The sequence below is a fragment of the Peromyscus eremicus genome, chromosome 1 (genome assembly GCF_949786415.1).
Source record: "Peromyscus eremicus chromosome 1, PerEre_H2_v1, whole genome shotgun sequence".
Lineage (NCBI taxonomy): Eukaryota > Metazoa > Chordata > Mammalia > Rodentia > Cricetidae > Peromyscus > Peromyscus eremicus.
The window spans coordinates 2631300-2637745 of NC_081416.1; positions in this window are offsets into that span (position 1 = coordinate 2631300).

Consider the following 6446-nt stretch of genomic DNA (forward strand, 5'->3'; position numbering starts at 1 on the left):
CCATGAGACAGAGGTGCTTGGCTATTGAGCAACCACTGAAAGGCAAGTTCTTTTTCAATAAAGGAATAGTGAGAATCCAATTTTTAGTCAGTAACAGCAAAGGTGATAGCTGGAGTTTGTTTCCCCATTGAAATCCGTCTAGTCTATCATTCTCATTGAGAGGCCTAGCAGCTCTGGGAAGAAAGAGGGAGGCCTGGTTTTTACATTATCTGCTGCTTTGGGGGTTTGGTTTATTCTTACTTTTCACCATCAGTTTGTGAAGATACTTTGTTTCCTATTATTTACTTTCAGGCTGCCAACCCAGAGTTGACATTCCTCTCATATTTAGATATTTTATTATTTATTTTTTTTTAGTTTTTCGAGACAGGGTTTCTCTGTATAGCTTTGCGCCTTTCCTGGAACTCACTCTGTAGACAAGGCTGGCCTCGAACTCACAAAGATCCACCTGCCTCTGCCTCCCGAGTGCTGGGATTAAAGGCGTGTGCCACCACCGCCAGGCCGATATTTTATTTTAAAATAACAATGTATTTGCCTTCAGGCCTGGAAGCAACTGACCTTGGGTGGGGCTCCATTCCTTTCCCAGACCTCTTCTGAGAGTCTCACACAGAATGTTTATTCTTAATAATTTTAAAGATTTTGTTTTTTTTTTGAGACAGGGTTTCTCTGTGTAGCTTTGCGCCTTCCTGGAACTCACTCTGTAGCCCAGGCTGGCCTCGAACTCACAGAGATCCGCCTGGCTCTGCCTCCCGAGTGCTGGGATTAAAGGCGTGCACCACCACCGCCCGGCAATTTTAAAGATTTTTTTTTTTTTTTTTTTTTTTTTTTTTTTTTTTTGGTTTTTCGAGACAGGGTTTCTCTGTGTAGCTTTGCGCCTTTCCTGGGACTCACTTGGTAGACCAGGCTGGCCTCGAACTCACAGAGATCCACCTGGCTCTGCCTCCCAAGTGCTGGGATTAAAGGCGTGCGCCACCACCGCCCGGCAATTTTAAAGATTTTAATTGAAATATTAACACAGAGATTTAACCTTGGGCTGGAGGGAAGACTTAGCAGTTAAAAGCACTTGCTGCTCTCCCAGAGAACTGGGGTCTCAGTTTTCAGCATCCACATTGCATGTCTTACAACTACCTGTAACTCCGGTTCCAAGGGATCCCATGCCCTCTTCTGCTTCCATGGCCACTGCATGCATGTGGAGCACATCCCTGCGCTTAAGTACATACATACATTGATGAGGACTACTGGGGTCCAGCCCCTTGATAGTCCTCTCCTAGGGTCCGAGGAGGATCTACAACCAGCTGATAATCTAATCTTTGATGTATTAAAATGAATCTACAAAACTCTTTAGTCCATACACCTTAGTCTTCTGAGTCAGTTCTTTCTCTACACAGCTTCTCTTCTGCTCTCATAAATTGCTCCTTTCTTGCCTGATACTCTCTACCTTTTTCTGCTGTTCCCTCTAAGTGCTATCTTAATTCCTTCATCTTAGTTCTGCCCCATCTTGGTCTTTCTCAACTCCTTGGCCCCTGTTCTTGGGGAGCTGTTGCCTTGCTTGCTGACCTTGATCACATGCTAATTCCCTGCTGGATTCATTTCTCCTTAACTGCTTACCGAAGGTTCCTTGTTTGCGTATCCTGCATATTGGTGTAATGCTAGAATGTAAATCATCTGTAGCAAACTTTTGCCCTCCCAGGTTCTTCCACTGTGCTGTAAGCCTGTATTTAAGGCCTCTTCCCTCCAATAAAGGGCATTCTACTGAGACGAATGACCCGCTGTCTTGTCTCTGTTTTAATCCTCAGCCCCTTGCTCGGACGTGGTGAACGGGTAGTAACGCAGGTGTTACTACATCATCTCATTCTTACCCACCTAGTTCTTCCCTATCTGGCTCTTCCTCATCTTCCATCTCATCCTTCTAGTACTCTCTTCAGGTCCTCCAATCTAGTTCTTCCCCATCTCAGTTCAGTTCTTACCCATCGAGTTCTTCCATTCTCTTTTTTCTTCTCCATCCTTGCTCTGAAAATAAAACTACCTTTTATCCGTTTGGCCCTTATCTCCCCAAGCTATCTCTGCTCCTTCCATTTCTGGCAGGGTGGGGGAAGTGTGCTCGGTCACTAGGCAACTTGGCTAGGCAACTTCTGTCACAGCTAGATACACCTGTAAGTAGGAACCCTTTAGTTCTGAGTTAATTGTTAAGAGTGGATTTAAAACTAGAGTTAAGACTTTGAAAGGAGAAAGTTAAGCTTAATTAGCACATCCACCAGGCCTTCTCAAACTGAGTCTGGATGCTTAAGTCTGTTCTTAGAGAATCTGTGAGGTATCTCAGATAAGATACATCTAGGGATGGTCCTGGCCAGATGCTGCTAATGACGATAATCACAGAAAGGCCTGAAATTAGAGATCCTGGCCGCATCACTGCACAGAAGGTTATCTAAATATTCCATTAGCAGAGGCGAAATTATGCCCAATGAATGATAGAAAAGCTATAATAGCACAGGAGAAATTCATGCAGGAAATGGCTAATAATCAAAAGCCAGTATCGCTAAGACTCCTTGAACCTCAGCTTGACCTCTGGAAGGCCCTTGGCTTCTTCCAAGTATTAGCTTGTCATAATCAGCTGAAATCATACTTCATATTATTGTGGCTTGCAGCAATATATACACTTAAAAATAATATTTTAAAACCTTATAACACTGCTGTGGGATGTTCTGTATGTCAAATATGTTGCTCTGATTGGTTAGTAAATAAAACACTGATTGGCCAGTAGCCAGGCAGGAAGTGTAGGTGGGACAAGGAGGAGAATAAAGCCGGGAAGTGGAAGGCTGAGTCAGAGAGACACTGCCAGCTGCCACGATGAGAAACAGCATGTGAAGATGCCGGTAAGCCATGTGGCAAGGTATAGATTAATGGAAATGGATTAATTTAAGCTGTAAGAACAGTTAGCAAGAAGCCTGCCACGGCCATACAGTTTGTAACCAATATAAGTCTCTGTGTTTACTTGGTCGGGTTTGAGCGGCTGTGGGACTGGCAGGTGACAGAGATTTGTCCTGACTGTGAGCCAGGCAGGAAAACTCTAGCTACAAATGGCGCCCAACGTGTTGGCAAGAGTTTTCACCTAAAACCTGAGAAAAAAGATTCTAAAACGGAGCTAAAACCAGTTCCTAGTTGTCTCTCTCAAGTTAGCGGCAGCCTGCGTGTTTGAGCTACTGTGGCGGGTTCCTGGCGTGCATGCTCGACCTGCAGTACTGCGGGAATGAGGCCTCTGCAAGTGGCACATTAAGCTGCGTGGTGGATTTAGCCTTTGGTAGTACAAAACAAAAAAAGAGGTTTCTGGGCTACATGCTGCTTTGATAGGAGCATAGACCCACTATTTCTAAGAGTTGATGGCTCCCAGAGCTGGTGGAAAACGTGCCACCGCCATGTTGGGAAGCCAAAGTGGGTGCAGCCAGCAGCCACAGCGCTGCTTCAGGCTTAGAAGGCTGCAGTTTAAAAGGAATAGGCTCAAGCTAATATAAAAAAATAAGCCACGTAAAGATGACTACCACACAGAGAATCTGGATTATGTTCTCTTTGATATTCGTAACTGCAGAAAAACATTTGATTGTAAAAGCTGTTGAGTTATGCCAAAATGTATATTTTAAAGGTACCTTGACTTCAAAATTTGGATATAAGGATATGTTGCTTTGGAAAAGAGTCTCTTTTGTTTCCACAGAAAGCCAGAGGCTATGGATTTGTTCCAGATTAAGATACATCAGGTTTGACCTGCCAAGACCCCCTGAAAGGTCTCCGATGACACCATGGCCCAGATGATCCAACATCCAGAATGGTTTCAAGGCAACTGGCTCAGACAACACCGCCTCATGGACTACTCCATGATCCTAAAATTTTCTTTGTGTCCCCATAAGATACAGCAACCCCCTCCAGCAGGAAGTAGTAAGAGACGCTACACCCAAATTCCCAAATTATATGTAATTTTACTAGGTTAAAATTGAAAAAAAGAAAAGGGGAAGTGCTGTGGGATGTTCTGTATGTCAAATATGTTGCTCTGATTGATTAGTAAGTAAAACACTGATTGGCCAGTAGCCAGGCAGGAAGTATTGGGGGGACAAGGAGGGAGAATAAAGCTGGGAAGTGGAAAGCTGAGTCAGAGACACTGCCAGCTGCCACGATGACAAACAGCATGTGAAGATGCCGGTAAGCCACAAGCCATGTGGCAAGGTATAGATTTATAGAAATGGATTAATTTAAGCTGTAAGAACAGTTAGCAAGAAGCCTGCCATGGCCATACAGTTTGTAACCAATATAAGTCTCTGTGTTTACTTGGTTTGGTCTGAGCGTCTGTGGGACTGGCAGGTGAGAGAGATTTGTCCTGACTGTGGGCAAGCAGGAAAACTCTAGCTACATAACACTCTTTACAATAAAGATACCCTATGTTCTAGCAAACTTACCCCGTCAGCTGTGATCTTGAAAGACACGCCCCCAGGAGCTGCTTTACCCATGATCTCACTTAAATTCCTTAGCAACTCTTTGAAATGCTCCTATGTATGACTACCCTAAAAAACAGTGGCCTGTGGTTCTCGGTTAAGGAGGTTGTACCACACTTGGATATATTCATTCATGGGTGTGTCTTGTCTTCTCTTCTGAGTGCTTCATATTCTTTTAACCCTTATGTTTAAATCTGCCGTAAAATCTCTTTATTAAACCCCAACTCTGTTTCACGAGAACAAATAGGCCTCCAAAGTGACTTTGGGAAAAGTAGATCCACCACTAAGTGGCCAGGGAGTTAAACATCTTGGCTTGGCTTCATTTGCTTCATCTGAATTAACGTATAGGATCTTATTTGAATTAAATGAGTAACTGGTGCACAGAGTACTTAGCAAGAGCCTGAAGTATAAGGCATATGTTGGGGAAAAGGACAACCCAGAGTGGGCAGTCAGCTGGATTCTATGAATCTACTCTGAGAGGAACAGGATGAATCTCATACTCTGTTGCCATTGGATACCTACGTAATCTTGGACAAAAACAAAACAAAACAAAACAAAACAACAACAAAAAACCCCATAGTCTAGCAAGAACTATGCTGAAAATCACACACTGAAGGATCAGGTGAATACAGACTGGGCTTCCACACTGATGGATGGATGAGGAAGCAGGTGGCCCATGTTTCTCTTCAGGTGGCACAAATCTTTACCTTTCAGGAAGATCGCATGGCCTGTAGAGAGGCAGGTGACTCAGGAAACCCCACTGGGCATGGATGTGTGTCTGGTGACAGTTAGGAAGCCTCCTATGCTTCATCCTCACTCCTGTCCTGACATCACGCATGGGGTGTCTGTTTGGGGAAGGCACAGAACATGAGGATGACGGGAACAGAGACTAGATTTAGTACTTCCCTATGGGCCTACCAAGAGGGAATCCTTTGATCCTGGAAGCCTGCCTTCAGTGATCAGAATGACATCAGTAGTAGTAAGTGGACACCATGATAATTGCCAAGTACGTAGCATTCCCAAGTGTGACTACTGTTAAAATTCCTAGCCACTCCCTTAGCTACATGACTGCGTGTGCGCTGTCCAGTAGCCAGGCAAGACACTTAGTCATCGCCGGGTCTTATGTCCTATGTAATCCATGTGCTGCATGCTCACATAATCTATGCACATGCGTGGTGCAGCTACATAAGCCCATGTACACATGTGCTGGGGGGAAACCTATAGAAGCAGGTTCCATGTATTCCTCCCCTCTCTTCCTGCATGGTCATTCCATGGGCCTATGCACATCCCCTCTCTATTCCCTTAATAAACTCTTATAGTGGGTTTCGTTGTGCCTTGTGACTTCTCTCATGATAAACAGTGCTGCTTAGTAAATAACATTGCATCGCTTAATAAATAACATGGGTACCATGTGTGGTGATATTTTATTTGTGCTGAAATGTGGTGATATTTTATTTGTATGTTAATAAACAGAGTTTGTCTGGAGATCAGAGGTCATAACCAGCCATAAACAGAAGTCAGGCGGTGATAGCACATGCCCTTAATCCGATCACATGGCAGGCAGAGTCTCTGTGTGTTCAAGGACACAGCCAAGCATGGTGACACATGCTTTTAATCCTAGTACCAATCATAGAGACCTGGAGGTCTGTATAGACAGGCAGTGATGAGGAAGTGAGGTGGCGGGGCTTAGAGCCAATGAGAAGGCAGAACAGCAAGGCAATAAAGGTGCAGGTTAGACAGGAAGAAGCTGGTTCTCTCGGGGGAAGCTTGGCAGCATGGTGAGTAAGGTTATCTGGTAGCTATAAATATTTCTCTGATCTCTACAGCTTGCACCCCTATATTTGGCTCTGTGTTTCTTTTTTAATAAGACTGTTTAGAAATTCGTCTACAGCCGTGAGCTCCAGAGCCAGCTTGCATCTACCTGGACAGGTCAGATCCACTTCAGATAAGTATAATTCAAACTTTCCTGGT